Source organism: Salvelinus fontinalis, chromosome 27 (genome assembly GCF_029448725.1).
Source record: "Salvelinus fontinalis isolate EN_2023a chromosome 27, ASM2944872v1, whole genome shotgun sequence".
NCBI lineage: Eukaryota > Metazoa > Chordata > Actinopteri > Salmoniformes > Salmonidae > Salvelinus > Salvelinus fontinalis.
This window is the reverse complement of record NC_074691.1, coordinates 28,565,944-28,579,369: the sequence shown is the minus strand read 5'-3', so window position 1 is coordinate 28,579,369 and position 13,426 is coordinate 28,565,944. Positions and strand designations below refer to the sequence as shown.

At 42.7% G+C, this 13,426-nt stretch overlaps 1 protein-coding gene across 3 annotated transcripts in view; it reads left to right on the top strand.

Moving 5' to 3' along the window:
• The window catches only part of LOC129825394 (CYFIP-related Rac1 interactor A-like), a 52,683-nt gene that overhangs the window by 27,418 nt on the left and 11,839 nt on the right, over window positions 1-13,426 (top strand). For 2 of the 3 annotated variants that reach the window (XM_055885480.1, XM_055885481.1), the window contains exon 2: window positions 8,424-8,478. The exons of the other annotated variant lie outside the window; for it this stretch is intronic. The gene's annotated coding sequence lies outside the window, so the exon portion shown is untranslated. The remainder of the gene's footprint in view (window positions 1-8,423; window positions 8,479-13,426) is intronic. 3 annotated transcript variants of the gene reach the window in all.

The window sequence follows — 13,426 nt, the reverse complement described above, 5'->3', positions numbered from 1 at the left end:
CCATGGCAACAGTTTAGTGGCCAGACGGCAGGAGGCTGCAGGCGGTTAGCAAGTGGTGTGTTCAGAAGGACTGAGGAGACTAAATGGATCGCGTTGTCCATAATTCCTGACAGGATAGGATACCTGAAAGTTAGAGGTCAAGGGAAACACCCATTCTTCACCGTGACACTACCACAGCTCCAGACTGCCCGATCAATCAGCATCGCATTATCACCAGACTCACATACACGCTGGAAGTCTTTCTCCATGTTGACACTCCATCACATTGTTATCTAGATAGTAGCCTTTCTTGTGATTTAGCCTACACCCTGCACAGCACTAGTCTGTATGTCTAAGCAGGAGGCAGGCTTTTCCTGTAGACGCCACTTCATCATGCTATGAGCAACACCACATCACTGTTGAGGGACGGGCCATGTTTCGGCCTCCATTGAATGACCAAAGCCTTTCAGAGATCCTCTGATGGAGAGAGACACTATCCTATCTCTTCTGACGAGATGCAACACTGATGCTTGTGTTATTACTGTATTAGGTTCACTGGGCTGGAAAATTCCACTCTGCTGGGAAAAACATGTTTCTTTTCTAGAACTCTGTATGCGTCCCAAATGTCTCCCTATTTAGTGCAGTACTTTTTTTCTTCTCCAGGGCTCTATGGACCTGGCCAAATGTAGTGCACTAAAAAGGGAATAGGATGCCTTTTGGGACGCTACCAATGTCTCTTGCTGATTCCAGTACCTTCTGTGTCTGTCAGCGGAAACGCAAACCGAATCTCTCGATTATCATTCCAGAAAGAGTGAGAGAGAGGAAGAGAGGCTGTTTGGTCAGTGAAGTGTATCACGTGCGATGAGTAGAGGGGTGTGTAGCTTGGAGAAGAGAAGACCACTCGTGTTAAGCCATGGGTGATCCTTGTGTGTGTCATGATACCAGGTTTAGTATCTAAATGATGCCACTCAGGGACGTCACTAGAGATTCATGGACAGGGAGGCTAAGCCTCTTTTAGGGGGGTATGGGCATACTCCCCCAGGATTTGTTTTAAAGCACCCAAAATGTCTTTTCATCGTGTATTTTTAGAGTAACAATGGGTGTAAAATCTATCAAAATAAGGTTATTTTTGGTCAAGGTTGGCTAAAAGTGTACCTGTCTCATAGTTTGTGTTAGACACTGATCTGATATGACTTACTTAAATAAAGATATAATAAAGATTATATAATAAAGATATTAAAGTCCCCTCTGTCCCCATCTATCCAACACCAACAAAAGGCACACAAATGGCTGTACGATCGAGCCAAAATACTTTTGGAATGTTATTTTGAGAGAGAGAGAAATGTGAAGACATGCAGGTCATATTATACCATTAGCTAAAAATGTTATTTAAATTTCACCCTTTTGTTAATTGTTGCTCAAAATTAACCCAATAATTCAGACACATGGAACATCTTAAACAGTATCATCCACAATGGGGCAAAACTAAATTCAACTAATGAGCTAAATAACATTTTAAAAAGTGAAAAAGAATTAGGAATAAAATCTGATTTAAAAAAAGTAAGATCCCAAACAAATATTACAGAACTGCTTCTCTCTGTTGATGCTTATTTTGTGGGTGGACACATCAAAGTGTACATCCTATTTTAAAGGTGGCAAAGCTGTCAATAACACTATTGTGACTTAGTGGCCCAAGCACTTCACCCTCAATGCACATGGCTGCAAGCCTTTTCTGACCCATTGTCTTACGCAACCAGGAGTGCGGCCGGCGCAGTGCACTAAAGGACCTTTCACAGGAGCAGCTGAGGCACAGCTGAGGGCAACCAGCTGAGGGCAACCTGAATGATTTCCTTCAGAGAAGGAAACACATCATCATCCAGGAGGTTATGCACAGCAAGCATAACTTTGGGAGGACATCCAGCCTCTCTTTTCTGGGCAAGAAAGTTTCTGGCCACCAACACCTATTCTGTTTTAACATCCATGCCGTAGTGCTTGGCAAACTCAGTTCAGCATGATGTTTCTAGGAAGTGTTTTGAGCTGCATGCCTGTATGCCTTTGAGCAGACCTGCATCTACAGTTGGGAATTGCTGGTTAAGCTCACACCATCCTGTCCAAGCAGGGGAGCAACACCTCTGTTTTCATTGTTTGGGAACATGACAATTCTGTGCCTAAACCCAAGGAGGTCTCCACCACAATCTCCCATTTTTCCTTTGTTTGCACTTTCTTGCTGCATCTGCCTCTGGAATATTGTGAACTTCAGTGATTTGTTTCGGTCATAAAGTTCTGTGGAAAATGCATCTGTGCGTTTGCTTATCAGTGTGTCACATACAGCTTGTTTGCCAAAACAAGCTTCTGCCAGGTTTACAGTCTCTTTCTGGAGGAACTTATGTAGTCCCTCAGTTATAGAAAGAAGAGACTTAAACATCAGTAGCAAATACACGGTGGAGAACTGATGAAGCTTTGCTCTCAGACCAACAGCCATGGGGGATCCAATGGCAGATAGACAATCAACAATAGCAGTTAGTGTCCAGGACTGCATTTATGGACCGCAACTGGCATGCCCTGCGAGTGTTTGAGAGTTGTACAAGTTCAGCTGATGCTATTCCAAGTTTGTATTGAGCTTCGTTGAACTTGTGGTGGTTAACTAGGGATGTAGTGAAAAACGAATACACATTCTCTAAGAAACTGAAACTCAGCAGCCTCCGGAATAGCCCTGCAAGTATGACACGACACCAAATTAAGCTCATGAGTAAAGCTATGTACATAAATAGTCTCCTGATGCAGCACTCTGAAATGTGCTGCACACCTCCTTTAGATCCTCTCATGACAGCTGCACCATCATAGGTCTGTGCAATGCACTTTAGGCCTGCTACCCCTCTCATTTGGAGCTGCTGTTGCAACTCATTTGCTATCGATTGGGCATCAAATGACTTGATTTCTGCTAGTACTAGTAAACGCTCCTTAACTGTCCCCTCAGGTATGTAACAAACACGAACTGTTCAGACTGCCCATCCCTGGCCTCATCCGCCAGAATGGCATCCATTCCAGATTTTGACATCTGAGACCATGGTGTCCATAATCTCTTGAGCACAGCATTCGATCATGTCATTCTGAGATTCTGGAGAGAGATACGTCACATTTGATGGAGTATTGTACCTTTGCAGGAAAGGGTCAAACTCCTTCAAAAGCTCCATACATTCAAGAAAGTTCCCTCTATTTGTGCTTCCACTAGATTCCTCATTGACACGGAAAAAGAGTCCCTGTCTTCCTAACATTGAGGTGACCGCAACAATTCTCCTCAGATACTCCCTTCTCTCTGCAATATCACTAGCCTGGGCAGATGTTAAAATCTGAGCAATGTTCCCATGACTGCTAGTTGCCTGGTAGCTTTGCCATGCCACAACACTGTCTCTGTGTGTTTGTGCCATTTCATGTTAACTGAAGATAAACAACTCTTTCCCCCCCCCCCCCATTTTTACAGCCATTACTGACAATAATCAAATGTAATGTTTTTGCCCAAAACTCCACATGGAAAGCAGGAAGCTGAGTTTTTGTGGACAGAGTACTCTACCCAATTTGTATTTCTCAAACCAGCAGTGCTGAAATGCCCTTTTCTGTGTACCAAAACGTTCGTGTGGGTAGCTATTCAGCTTCACTTGTCTGGGCCCAGTGTCTTTGTTACCTAAATCGCTCTCATTTCTGGAAGGAGTTGCTGCAGTGGCTTGATTACTTTCTCTCTCTGGATCTGTTTGTTGTTCTCTCTCTCGCGCTCTCTCGCTCTCTCCTGAATGAAAGCAATTGAGTATGAAAAGATATGTCCATGATGTTACGTCATCTGTCTCATTTATTGCCTGGCATAGATAACTGAACGTTGTATTTAATAATATTAATATTGTATTTAATATATATGTGGCGATGAATCTAGTTGTGTTGAATTTAAAAGACACCGTTAACGTTACCGTTAGTTAGCTCGCAACGTCTATTACACTGTAATAGACACATAAAAACGTATTGGTTAACAAAGCTTTGATGATGACCGAAGTCTATAGTAGTGAATACTCTCTCTCTCTCTCTCTCTCTTTTCTAACTTACCACAAATTCACATCGTAGCCTATCTGCATGAATCTGTCCTGTCAGAGACTTTTCCTGTCAGTTTACTGTTAGCTAGCAGTCTACTGCCACAGCAGGAGCTAACGTTAACCAAAATGTTAGCTACAAGTAGACCTAACGCTCACTAGCGCGTGCGACAGAGGATAGCCCCAGGTCTTAGTACCCGCCCGTTAAGAAGTTTAAGATGCGATGGAACGGTTGACGGGGAAAAGCTCACACAGAAAATATATTGACTGATATATTGATTTATTTAGGGGGGGGTGAATTAATATTCCAGGCCTAGCAACGTCCCTGATATCACTGCAAAAAATGAAATCATATTAGCCAAAGTCTAATATGGCACATGATCCAGACACATAAACTCAGCTACTGTTCAATCGTCGGGCATGTTTTGAATTCAATATCATTACATTAGACATTTTCTACATCAGCCATGTATGCATTCATTAATCAGTTATATAATACATTTTACTTAGATTTGTAAAAACAAACTACATAACAACATAATGGTAATAATTTATTTGAATGGTAAATCTCTATTGATAAACTGGGTAAATCAAGAAGTAGCCTAGGTCTATTCACGATACAGGTGAATGCATATTCAATAGAATATTGTGTGTGTGTGTGTGTGTGTGTGTGTGTGTGTGCATTGAGTTATTGAGCTTGTTTTGGCTGATTTCATCGGGCTACAGATGACATACAATTTGTTTCCCTTCCATTTGGGACTTATTTTATTGAACTGATCAACAACATGAAGGAAGCTTATTTTCTAAAAGTGTGCGCTGTCTCTTTAACCAGTGATGGCTTCATTCAGGAGGCAGTCAGTTTGCTGAGGCAATAGATGGGTTAGCTGACAACGTCACTAAAACGATGTGCACGCTTCCATGGGCCAGAAGTCAGCATGTTGTGATGGCCAGATTGCTACAAGAATGACAAACTGCCATGTGGGGAATCGTAAGTGACTCGTTTCACTTTGTTTCATCATGTTCTTGATACCATGTCCTGTTTTGATTGATTTCATATCTATGCTAATATTGCAAAACATTTTCTAGCTAGCCAACCAACATCTGTAATGATGTATTTGAGACAACAAGTGCTCATTTTGCAAATGCATTTGTTTTCAATAATTATTGAAGACAATATAACTTACATGTTGTCAACAATCTAAGCCAACCCCATCTGTTTTGCCTCATAGTTGCGCACAGGTCGGTTTTGTTGCAACCAACCTGTCTATAGATAGCGGGATTGCAGCCATAACATTTACATTTACATTACATTTAAGTCATTTAGCAGACGCTCTTATCCAGAGCGACTTACAAATTGGAAAGTTCATACATATTCATCCTGGTCCCCACGTGGGAATTGAACCCTGGTCCCCCGTGGGAATTGAACCCACAACCCTGGCGTTGCAAGCGCCATGCTCTACCAACTGAGCCACACGGGACCACATAAGAAGATAACTAACGGGATCGATATGACAACAGCCAGTGAAAGTGCAGGGCGCCAAATTCAAACAACAGAAATCTCATAATTAAAATTCCTCAAACATACATGTGTCTTATATAATTTTAAAGGTAATCTTGTTGGTAATCCCACCAAAGTGTCCGATTTTCAAATATGCTTTTCAGCGAAAGCACTACAAACGATTGTTAGGTCATCACCAAACCACTAAGCACAGCCATTTTTCCAGCGAAATATAGCAGTCACAAAAAGCAGTTCTATTGACTGTTGACATCTAGTGGAAGCTGTAGGAAGTGAAGACTCATCCATATCTCGCTGTAATTTCAATGAGAGCTTGGTTGAAAATCTAGCAGCCTCAGAAAAAATCCAAACGAGTGGAACTTCTCAGGTTTTTGCCTGCCATATGAGTTCTGTTATACTCACATACATAATTCAAACAGTTTTAGAAACTTCAGAGTGTTTTCTATCCAATACTAATAATAATATGCATATATTAGCAACTATGACTGAGGAGCAGGCCGTATACTCTGGGCACCTCTGTGCACCTTTCATCCAAGCTACTCAATACTGCCCCTGCAGCCATAAGAAGTTATACTCTGATTGGTTTGAGCCCTGAATGCTGATTTAGCTGACAGCTGTGGTATATCAGACCGTATACCACGGGTATGACAAAACATTTTTTACTAGTCTAATTTTGTTGGTAACCAGTTTTTATAATAGCAATAAGGAACCTCGGGGCTTGGTATACTGTATGGCCAATATACCACGGCTAAGTGCATTGTGTTGTGCCTAAGAACAACCCTTAGCCGTGGTATATTGGCCGTATACCACACCTCCTCAGGCCTTATTGCTTAAATAACCTTTGGGAGTGATGTGAGAGACCGATTTAAAAAAAAAAAAAAAAAAATGTATATGTTTTTAAAGTGAACGAGTAACGTTTTGCTGGCAATTAGCTTTGAAATGGGCTTATTTTCTTTCTGGTTTCATACACGCTATAAGAGACACACCGGCTATGCTAATAGACAGTTGATCCGTGAGACATTTGACAGAAGTACCGAAAGGAACAAAAATACTAGTACCAAACCGTTTTTCTGAAGTTTTGGTATACTGTGCAACAACACGTGTGTGTGTGTGGTGTGAAAAAAAGACCAGTCGTGTTGAACCATGGGGATCCTCCTGCGCTCCACTATGACCATATAAGGAGTGCTGCTCAGCTCCACCACTACAACAATCCCCATGGGACCAGACCAGCCCTCCCCATCCATCCCTCCATTCATCCTCTCTTCCCTCGCTCCACAGCCAGGCAGGTTTGGTGGAGGGAGTGAGGAATATTTTCTGTGACAGATGGGAATTGATGTAGAAGGAGCAGATATGTCTCTTTCTGTCCACTCCAGAGTGATAAAGGTGTATTGTGACCCACCAGAGCATTGGAGGCTAGGGGGCTGTCATTAGGACCAGAGGCCCTAAAGCAGAGCTATAATCTGGGGCCTTCTTAGAAGAGGAGCTGGTCTAAGGGAAACCCAGTAGTGTGTGTGTGTGTGTGTGTGTGTGTGTGTGTGTGTGTGTGTGTGCGCGCGCGCGCACTTGAGTGAACAATGCAAGTCAACAAAGGATTGGTGTTTTCTGTCATCAGTGAAACCAGGTCAGCACGTCTCTCCTTGGCTGGGCTGTGTGGACAGGGTTGTCCAGTTGATTTGCAGCTCTTCTTTTCTGGTGACTTCATTTCCCTGCCTACACATTGGCACACAGTGGTGGGAGAAAATGGTTGCTTGACAAATGTCAGCTGCATAACATATAAATGGCCTTTGTGGGTATTGAGTTTTATTTTATTTTTTTACATTTTGTACTTCCATATTTAGCTACTCCTGCACATCTGTCTTTTAGTCTAGCCTGATTTCCATTCAAATTCCTCAATATTACATTTGTCAGATCTGATGGTGAACAGACAGTCATGGAAATCACAATCTTGATCTTTCCTGGCACATTACTGCTGTGTGTTACAAGTCTAGATGCACAACACTGTCATAGCACTAGGGCTGGGACCAGTATCACAATGCCCGTTAGTATCGTGACAAGGAAACAAGAACACAACACAAAGTGGATTTAACTTATTCAGGAAGACAGCCCTAATGTTGAAAACAAACGTCATGTTGTCATCCAGAGTCACATTTGATTTATTTTCCAACCTATAGCACACAATTTTACATACAGACGGTTTTTAAAGGACAATCGTGTCTGCTTCATGTTTTCCTTTTTGCCATGTAAAAAATATTGCGATACTGGTATCAGCACTGCCCTACGCAACACAGGACCTTTTTGTTTTGAAGTGTCTTTTTACAGTAAGCCATACAGGCCTGCAGTATGTGGGACAAATACAGAGTGACATTGTTGCTCTACACATTTGAGTCATTGCTCTGTGGCAGTCCCTGTAGTGGTGACAGGTCTTGTCGTGTGTGTGTGTGGGCACGTGTGCTCCTGCCCTGCGGTCTGGGTCTTCAGGGGGTTAGAACTTGGAAGATGTCTCTGCTGGATATTTAATAGCCCAGTTAACATGGGACAGCCGAGAGCCGCGTTATTAATTATCGTCCTTCCGCCTGCCGCTTTGTTGTTTTAGAATGGCGCTATGACTTTCACTCCTGAATCATTTAGGTACGTGTTCAACCCAGGAGAAAGTTGAGAAATGGAATCCTAGTACTGTTCGTTGTTGGGACACACAGACATACACACCTAGTCAGAGGCACAACGAGAACATTATGTGGTCATGCGTACCCTTCACTGTTGATCTAACGCTCATTGACAGCGCTTACTTTTGGATGTTCCGAGCTCTGTACACGACAAGACAATGAGATGGAGTGTTCTGGATTGTTTTTCAGAAACCAAGAAGAAGTGGGTGCTCTAGAAGGGAAGCAACGTCCTCCTCCAGATACGGTACAGTAACACATTTCTTCATCACATTGTGTAGACATGCCTGGATTCATAGTGTCAGAGAAGTAGATCTAGGATCCGTTGTGCCTTTCAGAAAGTCTCCTAGATTAGCACTGCTACTCTGAGGCTTGGTGAAACCTGGCCCTAACCACACCACCGCACTTTACTCATTCAGTGATGCCTAACAACCCTGTAACAATGCTACTGTGGTTATCATGATAACGTGGTACTTACCATGTCTAAGATTAGCCTCTCTTTGTTATTTAAAATACAGGACTTTCTCTTTCAGTCTGTTGCCATGTTGTCACAGCTTTAGGGTAATGAAGACCGAAACATGTTTATGAGGTGGTTGATCAGACCCAGGTGGAAGCTTACTCCTGCAGTAAAACCCACTTCAGAGTCCATGTAATGTTTAAGGCCAGGGTCTGGTTCAGTAGAGCAGTTTTGCAACAGTAGTTGGGACTTAATGTTGGTCTGGGCAACCACCTTTCAGGGTTTAGTGAGTAACTTAAGACCGTTATGAAGTATGTACACCAAAATGATTTCCTGGTTTCAAGCCAGAGCAGAATATGTTGTGGTTTGTGTTGTTTTCTCTGGACTCTTTTCCCTAATGGAGGTTGTTTCAGATCTTAACGTAGCGAGATATGCTGCTCTTTTGGACTTTAATTGCACTGAGTGAGTTTAATTACAAAGCACAATGCGTGAAGCATTTATCCCCGTTTCCACAACAGGAAAGTATTGTGGAACGTATTAAGCACCTCTTTACTGAGGACAACAACTCACGGAAGTAAAACAACCATTTAGACTTTACATTTAAAGCAGTATTCATTTCTGTCTTTCTAAAATACTTAACTTTAAAATATAGGTTATGATGTTACACAATGGCTCTTTTCATAAAGCTGGTGAAATAAGACCTCTTTATTGAGGTATTATGTTTCCAGGTTGACCCAGTCCAAGACAGGAATCAGAGAGATTCAATCATTGGTTTTCAGGTTCAAACACGCAGATAAATAGTTATGAAAGTGGAACCAAGCCGTTCTGAATCCCCCTACTCTACATATGTACCGTTCTGTCAGTGAGAGGCTTCTTAGGGTTACACTGGGAAGGCCTAGTTTGATAGCAGGAGGTCTTCTGAAGACTACCACAGACACATCCTGACCGCCAAGGAGTCGTCATTCATTATTACTGTCAGCTCACGGCAGAGGGAGGGGGAGGGAGAGTGTGTGTTTAAACATGTCATATTCCTGGATTTTTCAGTGTTCCTGACATTAGGTCTTCTATGCAGAACATTTCAGGTCATTTTGAGGCCAATTCCCATTGGTATTTATTGTGCTACCAGACTCTTTTTACCCCTGTTTATATGTACACCTTCCTCCGCCACTCCAGTATCCCTGCACATTGGAGTAATGGTACTGCCACTGACCTGTATGTAACTTTATTGGATTCTCATTAGATAAGAATCTATTTTAACACTTTTATTCTGCATTGTTGGGAAAGAGCTTGCAAGTAAGCATTTCACTGTACTGTTTTACACCTGCTATATCCTGTTCATGTGACAAACGAGAAACTAGGCACCATGAAGGTGATTAATAGTACACTAATAATACAGCTAGTCAGCACATTGTTGTTACTATGGTGATACCCACTATTCCCCTCTCCTTCTCTGAATTATTAGCTTGTGCTTGTTTAGACTGGCCCTGGACTTGTTGACTCTTCATTTGTCTGTGCGACACATGAGACTGAGACAGGAAACGCTAGGGAATATCCACCGTCTAACTGATAACCAGCCAGCCAAGCCAAGGCAGAAACCCCATTGTGTTCCACGTCCTCCTCTGCCTCTTTACCAGGCCTCGCTGGGATGACTGCAGGGCTCTCCAACTCTAGTCTCAGAGAGGAAACAGAGGGTACGGGCTTTTGTTCCAGCCCGGCACTAACCCGACTGATTCCTCTAATCATGTTCTCAGGAATCTCTACAACTGAGACCATGATTGGATGAATGAAGGTGTGGATGGTGGAGAGAAGCAAACCTAGTGGTATACTCTAGTATAGCCTGCCCTATTCACGGAAGGACTGGATTGTACTGGGAATAAGCACCATGATGCAACACCACCCCCTAGCAGCAAAAGTGGTGCTCTGTTTTTGAATTGTAGTGTGATGGCTCTCATGCAGATATGTGAATTTTGTTTTTTATTTCCATATTTTCTGTGGATTACATTCCCAGGAATATGTGAGGGGCTAAAGATGGCAAATGGAGTATTGGCCGGTTGACTTACTTCAGAAAGTATCCAGACCCCTTGACTTATTCCACATTGTGTTGTTACAGCCTGAATGCACCCATCTACACACACTACCTCATAATGACAAAGTGAAAACAGGTTTGTGAAAAAATGTTTGATTTTTTTTTTGCAAATATATTGAAAGAAATTAATAGAGAGAACTCTTGACATAAGTACTCACGCCGCTTTGATATGACACTCCAAATTGAGCTCAGGTGCATCCAATTTCCTTTGGTCATCCTTGATGTCACTACAGCTTGACTGGAGTTCACCTGTGACCAATTCAATTGTTTGGACATGATTTAGAAAAACACACCTGTCTATATAAGGTCCACAGTTGAGTGTATGTCATAGCAGAAACTATAGTCCAAGGAACTGTCCATAGATCTCCTAGATAGAATTGTGATTAGGGATATATCTGGGGAAGGGGATGAATCCATTTCCAGAGTGATGAAAGTTTCCAAGAGCACAGTGGGAAATTGAAAAAATATGTAACGACCCAGACTCTGGGCGACTGAGCAACCAGGCAAGAAGGACCTTAGTCAGGGAGTTGACCAAGAACCCAATGACCACTCTGACAGAAATACAGAGTTCCTTGGCTGAGATGGGAGAAGTATGTGAAAGATTCTGTGGTCTTATGAGACAAACTTTGGCCTGAATGCGAATAACTATTCTGGAGAAGACCAGGCACACAGCTCATCATCCAGCTAATACCATCCCTACCAAGAAGCATGGCGTTGGCAGCATCATGGTATGGGGATGCTTTTCGCAGGTAGAGACTGGGAGACTGGTAAGGATAGAGGGAACAATGAATGGAGCCAAATCCTTGATGAGAACCTGTTTCAGAGTGCAAACAAAGATGTATGTTCCAACAGGGCAATGACCCCAAGCATACAGCCAAATCACAGCTGGAATGGCTTCAAAACAAGAATGTGAACGTCTGAGTAGCCAAGTCGAAACCCAGATTTGAATCCCATTGAAAAATCCCCAAATCCAGATGTTCAAAACTGATCCAGACATACCCAAGACAACTCAAATCTTTAATTGCCGCCCAAGGTGCTTCTACAAAGTATTGACCCTCGGTGGTGTGAATACTTCTGTAAACAACATATTTAATTTTCAATACATTTGAAAAAATTAAGAAACATGTTTTCAGTTTGTCAATATGCAATATTGTATTTGGATGCGTGAGGATTAAACGTGTTTTAATCCATTTTGAATTCTGGCTGTAACATAACAACATGTGAAATAAGTCAAGGGGTGTGAATAGTTTCTGAAGGCAGTGTAGGTGTGCGTTCTGTGTAAGTGTTAGCCTATCACTGTAAAGATCTAACCGTAAGAAAGGAGGGAGACGTGTGCTGTGATGATCATATGCTGAGCAGACTGTAACCGTGGCTCTTTGTATCACCAAACGGGCAGGAATCTGTAAAGAGCAGCATTAATATGTGACTGTACTGTGTAAATTCTCTAGAATTCAACACCTGGATATGTACAATATAGAAAATGATATCTGTTTTACTGACACCCTTAGCTTATGGACCAATCAAAACACCGGCATAAGTAGACACACAGCCAATAGGCCAATTGTGATCATCTCCCTAAATCTGGCACTCATTTACTCTCCCCGTTCTGTTTGGTCCAGCAGGGACCGCATCAGATCACCCTCTTAAAGCAGTAATCATGTTCACTAGCCTCTGATGTAGCTAGGCCGCTGTGTAATTATGTGTTATAGTGACCACCCGCTACGCATTGCTTAAGGTAGCCTATCCTCTGGAAATTACTACCGTCTTGTTGCCTCCAATGAAACGGTTTAAAGAGTAGTTCACCCGGCGTTTAAGACTTAACTAGCCCTTTCTGGGATCTTGAAGGACTTTACCTTCTGAAGACTTGATCAGAATAATGTGATTCTACCCTCTGTTTCATTTACTTAGGCCTTTAAATACACATGCACAGCCACACACACTGTGAGACATGGAGGAGCCACTGCTATTCCATTACACAGGCCTTGTACATGCATTCCATGAACACCTAACCACACAATTTAGACTAGCTAAATCACATCACTAGGCCTATATGTTGTGTAGATGATACCCTCGGTTAATACTGGAACGTTGACACGCGCACTGAGAGAACCTAATAGTGGAACGTTGACGCGCGCACAGAGAACCTAATAGTGGAACGTTGACACGCGCACAGAGAACCTAATAGTGGAACGTTGACACGCGCACTGAGAGAACCTAATAGTGGAACGTTGACGCGCGCACTGAGAGAACCTAATAGTGGAACGTTGACGCGCGCACAGAGAACCTAATAGTGGAACGTTGACACGCGCACTGAGAGAACCTAATAGTGGGACGTTGACACGCGCACTGAGAGAACCTAATAGTGGGACGTTGACACGCGCACTGAGAGAACCTAATAGTGGAACGTTGACACGCGCACTGAGAGAACCTAATAGTGGGACGTTGACACGCGCACTGAGAGAACCTAATAGTGGAACGTTGACACGCGCACTGAGAGAACCTAATAGTGGAACGTTGACACGCGCACTGAGAGAACCTAATAGTGGAACGTTGACACGCGCACTGAGAACCTAATAGTGGAACGTTGACACGCGCACTGAGAGAACCTAATAGTGGAACGTTGACACGCGCACTGAGAGAACCTAATAGTGG